Raw genomic sequence first — 11,701 nt, forward strand, 5'->3', positions numbered from 1 at the left:
ATAAATAAATAAATAAATATTTTTTAAAAAGGAAAAAATTCAGGTCAGGCAAAGAAGTCATATTACAGCATAGCAGCAGAGCAGAATTGATCTGGCTAATTATAGTGAGACTTTTGTCCCACATCCTTAGGCTTCCTAAAAGGTTAGGAAACAGGAGTTTGGTGACATTGTTCTTGGTTGGAAAGGCAAATATTCTCATTGAATTAAACTGAGGAGAGTTTGGAGAGGTCAGTCGTGGGTCTAATGGGATTTAAAGGGTCCATGGGGAAGAGTCTTTAATACAGGAAAAAGGAAGAACACTGCCAAGGTTGTGGGTTAGAGGGAACCAGATATGCTAACAGGCACCTCACTTTGGCAGATCTTAAGCAGAAGTCCATGAGAATTTCTTCTGAGAAGCTTGTCCCAGCTGGAGAAACACTGGTCTGGAATGTTCTGACCTTGTTGAAGGTTCTGACCATGTGAAGCAGAAACAAAGACCAGATATGCACTTCTCTTGCTTCCCCAAATAGTCATTCATTTACTCTTCCCTTTATTAATATATATTGATAGAGTACCTCCCATATTCTAGGTTGTATACTAGATATTGAGGATGCAGAGTAACTAAAACAGAGTCCTTGCTTTCATGGAGGGAGATGCAGACAATAATAAAATAAAAATGTAATAACATGTCAGGATATGAGAGGTGCTAGGAAGAAAAATGAGGCAGGTAAAGGAACAGAGTGACAAAGTATTGGGGTATTATTTTTATTATTTTTTAAAAGCTTTGATTTATTTTTTTGATAGGGAGCACATGAGAGAACAAGAGAGAGCGTGAGCAGGGGTAGGTGCAGAGGGAGAGGGAGAAGCAGCCTCCCTGCTGAGCAGGGAGCCCAACACAGGGCTTGATCCCAGAACCCTGGGTCATGACCTGAGCCAAAGTCAGATGCTTAACCTACTGAGCCACCCAAGCACCCCTGGAGTTTATTTTAGATGAGGCTTCTCTGATGGGGCGATTTCTGGGCAGAGACTGACTGAAGGGGTTTTTAAAGAAATACACAGGAACATGATGAAATGTTTCTGTAGGTTTCTCAACTATGAACCAAAAAGGTGAAAATGTGGTACCCAACTGAAAACAAGAAGCTGGGACAAGGAGATTAGAATGACATGCAGAAGAGGATGGTGAATTTTGGAATCAGACAAACCTGGCTGGGTTTAATCTCTGCCCTGCTATGTGACCTTTATGAAGTTATTTAATATCTTCAAGTCAACCCCAATTTTGCTGTCTGTAAAACAAGGACCAACTAAAGTATCAACTTTCCTGGGTTATAATAAGACTTATAAGAATTCAATGAGATGATATATTTAAGACTATCAAGCCCAATGCCATATCATACTGTAGGAGTTTTTTAAATGATAGCTATTATTATTTACCAGAATGTGACAAATTGGTTAGTTTCACTTTCTTGCCAAAATAATTTTATTTTATTTTTTTATTTTATTTTTTTAAAGATTTATTTACTTATGATAGACATAGAGAGAGGCAGAGAGAGAAGCAGGCTCCATGCCGGGAGCCTGACGCGGGACTCGATCCCAGGACTCCAGGATCCCACCCTGGGCCAAAGGCAGGCGTCAAACCGCTAAGCCACCCAGGGATCCCCACCAAAAGAATTTTAAAACAAAGACTAACATGCTTAAAAGAAAAGAGGGGTTTTAATCTAGAATCCATGGATCTGTATGTTGAGGATGGAGTGTCCATGGATTGGTTTTTAAGATGTCTATAAATCCCAGAAACTGTGTGCAAAATATGTGTATTTTTCTGAGAAGATGGCAGTTAGCTTTCATCATATTCTCAAAGTAGACAATGACCTCGGCAGTTAAGAGCTACTGCTTTTCAAGCCAGCATTTCACTGTCTTTGTTGTTTGCCTCATTTTTTTCCATTTCAGGTTATTCTAGTTTTCTGATCACAGAGTATCCAGAACAATGGAAGTTTAAAAATGAACAAAAATATTTAAAGTTCTCACTTTCCCGTTACCATCTTATTAAAGACATTATCTATTGGTGATAACATTCTCTTTTATTCTTTTCATTTGCTAGAGCTAGAAAGTGAGTTCTTATTCACTTTAATATTCTCCTTGGGTTGACTTTCTGATTCTATGCTTAAAAGAGAGTGCTGTTTTGTCATACTCCTTACTTATGTAGCCTAATTTCCATTTATTCCAATGTAATTTTATTTATCATTTGTGAGTACAGCTGAAACCCAAGTTGTATGAGTGATACACTCCTTAAAAAGAAGAGAGAAAGGAAAAGAAAAGAAAAGGAAAAAATTATGCAATCTGAGTCTATGTAATAGAAAGCTTCATAATTATGGACTAGATTTGGGATGCCTGGATGGCTCAGCAGTTGAGTGTCTGCCTTCGGCTCAGGGCATGATCCCGGGGGTCTGTTTCTCTCTTTGCCTGGGTCCCTGCCTGTGTCTCTCTCTCTCTCTCTCTCTCTCTCATGAATAAATAAATAAATCTTTTAAAAAATTATGGACTAGATTTAGAATGCACAATTATATTACAGTGAAATTTACAAATTTATCAAAAACTAATACATATCAATTGCAACTTGAGGAAATGGCACATTGTTTTTATACTTGTATACAGTTTGCTAGGTCATTTGCTACACTGGCTATATAATAGACTGTCATGGGCTCCCTCAGGTTGCCTGGTTAATTCTTTAGTGAGAAGTTAACAATATCTGAAGAGTCTGGGCCTCCTAAGAAAAGAGACTCTCTGAGTATACTATTTGTTAAGACTCTTGATGGCAAAATCCACATCCTGTGCGCATATGTGGACTAGGCACACAGAAGGAATTCATGGGCTGGAGCAACTAAAAAGTCTATTCTAGTCAAATTCTAGATATAAACTTAACTTGACCAGAGTCCCATACTATCAAGCCCTCTCTCCATCCGACCTCTGTATCTTAAAAAAAAAAAAACATGCCTGCAGGGGTCCTGGTAGATCAAGACTTAAGTTGCCTTACAGCCAGTGCTCCCAGCAAGAAGGCTTCACTTCCTCAATAACTCCAGTGGAGCTTCTTCCAGGAATTAGGGGCATCCTGCCTGTCCTCCCTACACATGGCTTGTGAATGGGAATGTTCCATCTGATCCACATGGGCTGAACATGAGAGAAAGTGGGTTCCCCAAAGGAAAATGGAGGTTCCATAGCAGATACTGTCCACTGCCACTCAACATACATTTTCCCCTTTCCCTGCACAGAATTCTAATGATTCAGGTAGAACAGAGATCTTGATCAAAAGGAGAGTTTGCTCTTATCCTCACCACCAGGATGAATTATTAGAAATTTTATTCCTGGACCTGGGGAGCTCTGCGCTGCAGCAAGCCAGGCCCTCCACCAACATGAAGCCATGGGGTGAGTGCAGGAGCTTCCTGGCTCCTGGCTTGCTGCAGCACCAGCTGGCCATCGTCACCGGCGGGGCCACGGGCATCGGGAAGGCCATCGCCACCGAGCTCCTGCATCTGGGATGTAATTTGGTCATTGCATCTCGTAATTTTGATCGATTAAAATCTACTGTAGATGAACTGAGGACCAGCCTACCCCTGACCAACCAGGCTCAGGTCACTCCCATAAAATGCAACATTTGCAAAGAAGAGGTGAACAATTTGGTCAGATCCACCCTAGAGATTTATGGTAAGATCAACTTTTTGGTAAACAATGGAGGAGGCCAGTTCATGGCTTCTATGGAAAACATTAATGCAAAGGGATGGCATGCTGTGGTTGAAACCAACCTGACAGGCACCTTCTACATGTGCAAAGCAGTTTACAACTCCTGGATGAAAGAGCATGGAGGATCTATTGTCAATATTATTATCCTTACTAGAAATGGATATCCAGGATTTACGCATAGTGGAGCTGCCAGAGCGGGGGTTTACAAGCTCACCAAATCCATAGCTGTGGAATGGGCCAACAGTGGAATAAGGATCAATTGTGTTGCCACTGGAACCATTTATTCCCCGAGTGCTGTTGACAACTATGGTCCTTTGGCAGAAGACGTATTTGCAGGGTACTTTGAGAAAATCCCAGCTAAGTGAATTAGAGTGCCTGAGGAGATCTCCTTGGTGGTCTGCTTCCTGCTGTCCCCTGCAGCTTCCTTCATCACTGGACAGTTGGTGAACGTGGACGGGGGCCAGTCTCTGTATACGCACATATTTGATGTACCAGATCATGACAACTGGCCTGATGGAGCAGGGGACATTTCCTTTGTCAAACATTTGAAGAATACTTTCAAGAGTAAAAGCAAGCTCTAAGATAAGGAAACTATAGAGGTGTCTCTTGTCTCCAAATGCCTTAATATATCAAGAATGCACCTTGGTACTTTACAGGAGCTAATAATTTGTATGCAGCAATCACTATCTGCCTTTTTAACGTTATCAAATTGTGCTTATGCAAAAACTATTCCCAAAATAAGTGCATTTTTAAGCCCCAACCAACACCATGTGATTAAAGATTTCTTTTTTAGGAATGTTGCTTAGCATACATTGTGATTGTGCCTTTTATTTCTAAGAAAGATATTTGAAAAATGAAACAATTTCAAATTGATAATAGAGGTATCATGATCTCCCAAAAGGTTTTAGTATTTAATTGTAGAGGTGGGAAGTAAATCTAAATTATGGCATCATGATAATTCTTCAAACTAAAGATATACAGTGACTCATATTTCATAGTAGATATTATGCTTTTGGATCCATAAAACTTTATGGTAATTATCAATGTGTGATTTGTTTTGTTCATGAAATCAACTTCGTATAAAGCCTCTTAATTCAAAAGAAAAATGAAGTTATATGTAGTATTTCTTGGTAGTACTTGATTTGTGTCTTAAGTTCCAATCTAAAGTATTCCCTTTTCTTCATGTTTCTTTTTTGTACGCAAAACAATTGTTAAATGTCATGCAAATGTATTAGGCTTCAGTATTCTGCTTTCAACTGATTTTTTTGGGCAATGATCCTGACTTCTGAAATGCCATTTATAAATTATGTACATTCATCTTTTTATTAAACCTCTTTCAATTGAAAAAAAAAAGAAATTTTATTCCTTCAGCCCTATAATATTGGTCTAGAAGTGGTCATGTGATACAGCCCCAGCCAATAAGAAATAAGCATTAGTTTGCTAAGTAGAGCCTTTTAGAAAGATATGCTTTGCTAGAAAAAAAATCTGGCATGGTTCTTTTGCTCTTTTACCCTCTACCTCCTTTCTACTTGGAATATGAATGTGATGCCAGGAAGGCAGCAGCCATCTTGTCACTATGAAGCAAAAAGCAGGAGGCTGCATATGAACACCTCCCAAAGCTGGTAGACCAGAAAAATAGAAATTTTCTGGGTACCTGATAGCTCCAATGAGCCTCTGCACTAGCCCTGACTGTCAACCTCCAGACTTATTATGCGATACAAGAAACCCTTATTTGTTAAAGCCATTGTTGTGTTTTCTGTTACTTGTAGCCAAATACAATTCTGACTGCTACAGATGCTATTACCAGAAGATTACAAAATGGACACTGGGCAGTCAAAAACAACCAATTTTCACCAGAGATACTGAAATACAGTAGTTTCCACCTTATCCATCTTGGAATGGATACATTCCAAGACCCCAAGTAGATGCTTAAAACCACGGATAGTACTGAAACCTATATATTATGTTCTTTCCTATACATACTTGCCAAAGATAAAGTTTAACTTATAAATTAAGCACAGTAAGAGATTACCAACAATAACTAATAATAAAACAATTATAACAATATACTATCATGAACTGTATGTAAATGTCTCTCTCTCAAAATATTTTATTGTACTGTACTCACACTTCTTGTAATGATGTGAGATGATAAAATGCCTACATGATGAGTTGAGTGAGGTGAGTGACACAAGTACTGTGACATGACATCAGGCTACTACTGACGTGACAACACATCAGAAGGAGGATCATCATCTTCTGGACCACAGCTGACCATGGGTAACTGAGACTATGGAAAGCAAAACTGTGGACAAGGGGAGATACTCTACTAATAACCCAACGCTAGAGTTTTCCATTTCTTCAATTATGTACCCGGAAATCACCTTCTAAATAATAGAAGGGAAGAGAAGGAAGAAGTGGAAAGAGGATGCAGAATGGAATGTGAAAGGGTATCTCAGACTGATTTAGTTCACTTTCCTTCCTTACTGAGAACAGACGGGGTGACAAATATCAAATCTATTAATTAAAGATGAGTTTGAATGAACAAGTTCTTCTTTTCAAATGTTAACACCATGCTTCCAAGGAACCTTACACCCAAAACAATCAAAAGAGAATGGACTTTAGGACTGCATTCAAATCTATCGCTGGCACTTATTAGCTGTGAGATCTAGAGCAAATTATATTTAACTGAGAGCCTCAGTTTCCTTCTATGAAGGATGAGGATAATGACTTCTATCTTGTAGGGTCAGGGTTTTTTTCCTTTCCTCCTTTAATTACATTTTTAAAAAGTTTTATTAAAGCATAATATAGATCATTGGATTAAAGGTTGTTATAAAACATATATCCATGAACTAGGGCACCTGGCTGGCTCAGTCAGTGAAGCATGAAACTCTTGTTCTCAAAGTTGAGCTCAAGCCCCATGTTGGGTGTAGAAATCAACTTAAATTTTTTTTTTTTTAATCTGGGGCAGCCTGGGTAGCTCAGCAGTTTAGCACCACCTTCGGCCCAGGGCATGATCCTGGAAATCCAGCGTCGAGTCCCAAGTTGGGCTCCTTGCAAGGAGCCTGCTTCACCCTCTGCCTGTGTCTCTGCCTCTCTGTCTCTCTGTTTCTCATGAATAAATAAATAAAATCTTTTTTTAAAAATGTTTTTTTAATCTAAATAAATAAATAAATAAAGTATATACCCATGAACCAGTGCAATCTGAACCTTTACACCTACAAACCACACTCTCTCTTGAGTTTCACTATTCTTTCAGTTTTTCACATTCATTTACTCATGCCTCATTTACTGGACCCCTCTTATAGGCAAAGTACATGTACATCTAACATATACAATTTTATATTCTTGTGTGCAATTTGATCACTGGTTCAACAGCAGGAAACCTACCATATACTTCCTTCTCATTATGCATACTCCATAACCAACACCTACCAGATGCCCCACATGAATGTAACTTTCATTCCCAAGCTTGGATTTTGGTCATTTTTGTCTATTGCTATATCCCCATCATATAGAATAGAGCTTGCCATATACTGGCATGCAATAAATATTTATTGACTAGATGACTTTACCTCTGTTGGGTTTCTATGACAGGTGGACCTTCTTCCTACTTGAACCTTCCTATTTCCCTAAGCATGTTGAAATCTGTTTATTTCCTGAAGTTCACATGAGGCTTAAAATTGTGAAATAAAGGGAAGGATGCCTGCTGACTTTAGTCACCTTAAGAGAAGTGGTACCACACTGAAAATGACACAAATGATAGTTCAGCCCAGGTCATGTCAAGTGGACATAAGCCAAAGATTTAGTCACTCTGAATTGCCACATCTTTTTAAGACAACGTAATAACAATGGCCAGGCATTGTGCCAAGTACATTATATATATGATCTCATTTACTCCTTCCAACAATCTCAAAGACAGATGTCATTACCCCCATGTTACAGATGAAGAAAGTATTTAGAGAAGACAATGTATCTAAGATTAAGCACCCAGATAGTAATTAGTGGAGCCAGCATTCCAGTTCAGGTCTGTTGACTCTAGAAAACTGCTCTGAACCACTTTGCCACATTGGTTTATATGAAAACCAAAGCCCCTGAATAGGAAATGGATCTGTATAGATGGGTCATAAGGTACATAAGCAACCAAATTTAATCTTGAAATAATCTTGACCCATGTAGAACAGATGGTCAAAATCCAAATCTCAGATTATTACTTATAGGCATTCAACACCATTAGTATCAGGCTCCTGCTCAGAAAAGGGTCAGAACTTCCCCACTGGCCAGCTATGACTTATTTTAAATACCACCTCTCTGAATGATTCCTATTCACATAATGTCAAAGTAGGTCATTGGAGATCAATAATATTCTACATGAAAGCCTGCTTACCAGGAGTATTTTTTAACATTTTTGAAGTTTTTATTATAGAAAATTTCAAACATATCCAAAGAGAAAAGTACAGCTATCCCTCACTCAGTGAGTTTAATCCATTCCTAAAAATGTTTCCTCTAAATGAACAAGGAAAACAAACTTAAGTAAGTGTATTAGTTTGCTAAGGCTGCCATAACAAAGTACCATATATTACATGGATGGAACAATAAAAATTTATTCTCTCAGAGTTCTGGTATAATGACAAAAAGTCATTACACCAAAAGCAAAGAAGTCGCTGCTTAAAATGTGGTATAAAATAAAATAAAATAAAATAAAATAAAATAAAATAAAAATAAATAAATAAATAAAATGTGGTATAAATTTCAAGAGCCCCACTATGAAAAGTCATTAATTGAACAATTATTATTTACATCTGTACAATGAGCCTCCATGCGTCAAGTCACCCAGCTTCACTCATTAACCTATGGTTAATCTTGTTCCATCCATTCCCTCACCCAGTGTCCCCTCCCCTGCCCAGATCATTTTGAAGCAAGTCTATATCATAGTTCATCAATAAATTATAATTACTTTTGGAAAAGAAACATTGCTCAGATTTTAATAGATTACATGCAAACCACAGTGGAGCAAGGTTCTACAAGTATTTCCCAACAATACATCAAATTTCCTGATGAAAGAATCTTCCGGGCAGTCCAGGTGGCTCAGCGGTTTAGCGCCACCTTCAGCCCAGAGTGTGACCCTGGAGACCCGGGATCTAGTCGAACGTAGGGCTCCCTGCATGGAGCCTGCTTCTCCCTGTGCCTGTGTCTCTGCCTCTCTCTGTGTGTGTCTCTCACGAATAAGTAAATAAAATCTTAAAAAAAAAAAAAAAATCCATACTAAACATTTATGGCTTAGACATGGTTCCAAAGCTCAGCTCTGTCATTATTAGCTGTATGACTTGTAGCAGATTATGTAGCTTTTCTAAGCCTGAGCTCCCTCATTCAAAAAATGGTGGCTGATAAAGGTATTTCCATATTGTTGTATTGAATAAATAAAATAATATATAATGCACTTAGCACAGGACTGGCATCTTAAATACATAATAAAGGTAGCAAATTATTTCTTCCCATGTCTGGTACAGAGTAAATGCTCAATAAAGTGTTACTTACCACACAGTTATTTCATTATGGTAGGGAACTCCTGTGATGTCTTATGGACTTTGCTGGTATGGTTACACATGCTTGGTACTGCTGATGAGACTATCTGACTCTAAATCTAGAATTTTCTCCCAGGGATGGATCTTCCCTGGGGAACAGCTCAGCTGAGCAGTCCCTCCCCTTCTCCTCACACCTTCAAGCTAGTTAAAAGTAGCCCTCAGATTGATACTTGAAGAAAAGAAAAATAGGTAAAGAAGAAGGAAGAATTAACCAAGCTATATGTGAGCAAGTGGAAGGTCTGGAAATAGCTCCACATATTAAGCATGAGAGGATTTTCAAAAGTAGTATGGCAGCTATGCAAATATGCTGCAACAAAAAAATGAAGAAAATGATAAGACACTAAAACAGCAGAAAGAGATGAAAAGGGAGACAGAAGTTAAGGAAACAAATCGAGGGCCAAGGCAATACTACTGAAGAACTATTAAGAAAATATAAACTAGGGAATCCCTGGGTGGCTCAGCGGTTTCGCGCCTGCCTTCAGTCCAGGCATGATCCTGGAGTCCCGGGATCGAGTCCCACATCGGGCTCCCTGCATGGAGCCTGCTTCTGTCTCTGTGTCTATCATGAATAAATAAACAAAATCTTTAAAAAAAAAAAAAAAAGAAAATATAAACTAAAGGAGAAATAATACATATTTGCTGAAAATTGAATCATTAATGCAATAAATAGGTTTTAGTTTTGCTTTTTAACAAATGCAAGGAAAAATTCAAAGACATTAAAATAAGTAGAGAGGATAATAGGAATGGAAAACAGACACAAACACTCTGACATAATGACAACAGACATCCCTGAAGCAGCAAACCTAACAAATCATATAGAAAATTGTTTAAAGTTCTAAAAGACAATTTCCCTGACATTAGAAAAGAACTAAAGCTACATATTAAAGGAGCACACACTTTGTAAACAAAAAAATGTCATAGCACAAATAATTGAGATACATTCCAGTTGTAACTGGACTCTAAGGATAAACAATTCTTTAGGAAAACAAGCAATAAAGTAAGTCATTTACAAAGGTTTTTATTTAGTTTTGTTTGTTTGTTTGTTTTGTTTTGTTTTGTTTTTTGCAAGCCAAGCAGGCTTCAAACTCTCCCTGGTCTCTCTCTCTTTTTTTTTAAAGATTATTTATTTATTTATTCATGAGAGACACAAAGAGACAGATGCGGAGACACAGGCAGAGGGAGAAGCAGGCTCCCTACAAGGAGCCCGACGCATGACTCGATCCTGGGAATCCAGGATCATGCCCTGGGCTGAAGGCAGTGCTAAGCCGCTGAGCCATCAGGACTGCCCAATCTCTCCATGGTCTTATTCCATGCCAGAGGTACTGGAACATCCATAAAGACAAGTTGTCATTCATCTATAACTGTAACAAGCAAACATCTCAAATATGAAAATAAACAAACTCAGGAAAAATAACACACATGAACCCTCCTTAGAAAAAACATCCACTGATGACTCAACCAAAAGGAGATAAATGGAGAAGCCATGGTAAAAGACCACATTCAGTACCTTTTGTCAAAAGACAAAAGAGGAATATCTACCACATTCTGAGGGGGAAAAAAGTGTAACTCAAGATTTTATATCCAGCTAGGCTATTTTTTCAAGGTCATCAAAGATATTATCAAGTCAACACATACTCCAGGAATATAGCTACTATAAGCTCTTCTTGGGGACAGGGGACTACTTGATGATGAAATTCACACAAATCAGAGAGGAATTAAAGCAAAGAACTCAAGAATGAAGAGGAGATGATTTAAAAAAAAAAAACTGGTGCAGAACACTGAATTCACTTAAATATAGAACAAAGATTAACCAACTGTGGAAATTATGGTTATGAAACAGAATGTAAATATTAAAAACCATAACCACATAAAAATGAAATGAACCAACTAGACTCAGCAGAGAAAAGAGGAGACAGGACTGTTTAGTGTACTGATGTTCCTAGCTCTCCTAGGAGAGCATGAAAGAAACTCTCTAGAAGTGTAATGTGAAAGTGAAAAAAAAAAAAAAAAAAACCCTTGATGACTCAAAGCTTTCAATGCTTACTACAATTTCTTTTCTAAATCTTAGGAGTATCTTAAAAGAACTAATGTTCCTTGTTTTTTGGCTTTTTAAAAAGACTTTATTATTTTAGAGAGAAGGAGAGTGTGAGAAGGAGCATGATGGGGGGATGGGAGGAGGCAGAGGGAGAAGCAGACTCTCCCCACTGAGCAAGATGCCCAATGCAGGGCTTGATCCCAGGACCCTGGTACTAAGCCACCCAGGTACCTCAGAACTAATGTTCCTTGTAATAAACAAACATTTAAAGTTCAATTCCCTCAGTTTCACTTTTGTTAACAGCTTCACTTTAGTTCCTTTTTCTTTTGTCAAATTTAAATAGGATTAAACTAGCACATCAAGAATGATC

The 11,701-nt window shown here is 38.1% G+C and overlaps 1 pseudogene; it reads left to right on the plus strand.

Annotated features, from left to right (window-relative positions):
- The first annotated feature begins 3,383 nt into the window (after nucleotides 1-3,383).
- Nucleotides 3,384-4,854, plus strand: LOC140620595 (peroxisomal trans-2-enoyl-CoA reductase pseudogene; annotated as a pseudogene).
- The last annotated feature ends 6,847 nt before the right edge of the window (nucleotides 4,855-11,701 follow it).

The sequence above is a fragment of the Canis lupus genome, chromosome 29 (assembly GCF_048164855.1).
Source record: "Canis lupus baileyi chromosome 29, mCanLup2.hap1, whole genome shotgun sequence".
Classification (NCBI taxonomy): Eukaryota; Metazoa; Chordata; class Mammalia; order Carnivora; family Canidae; genus Canis; species Canis lupus.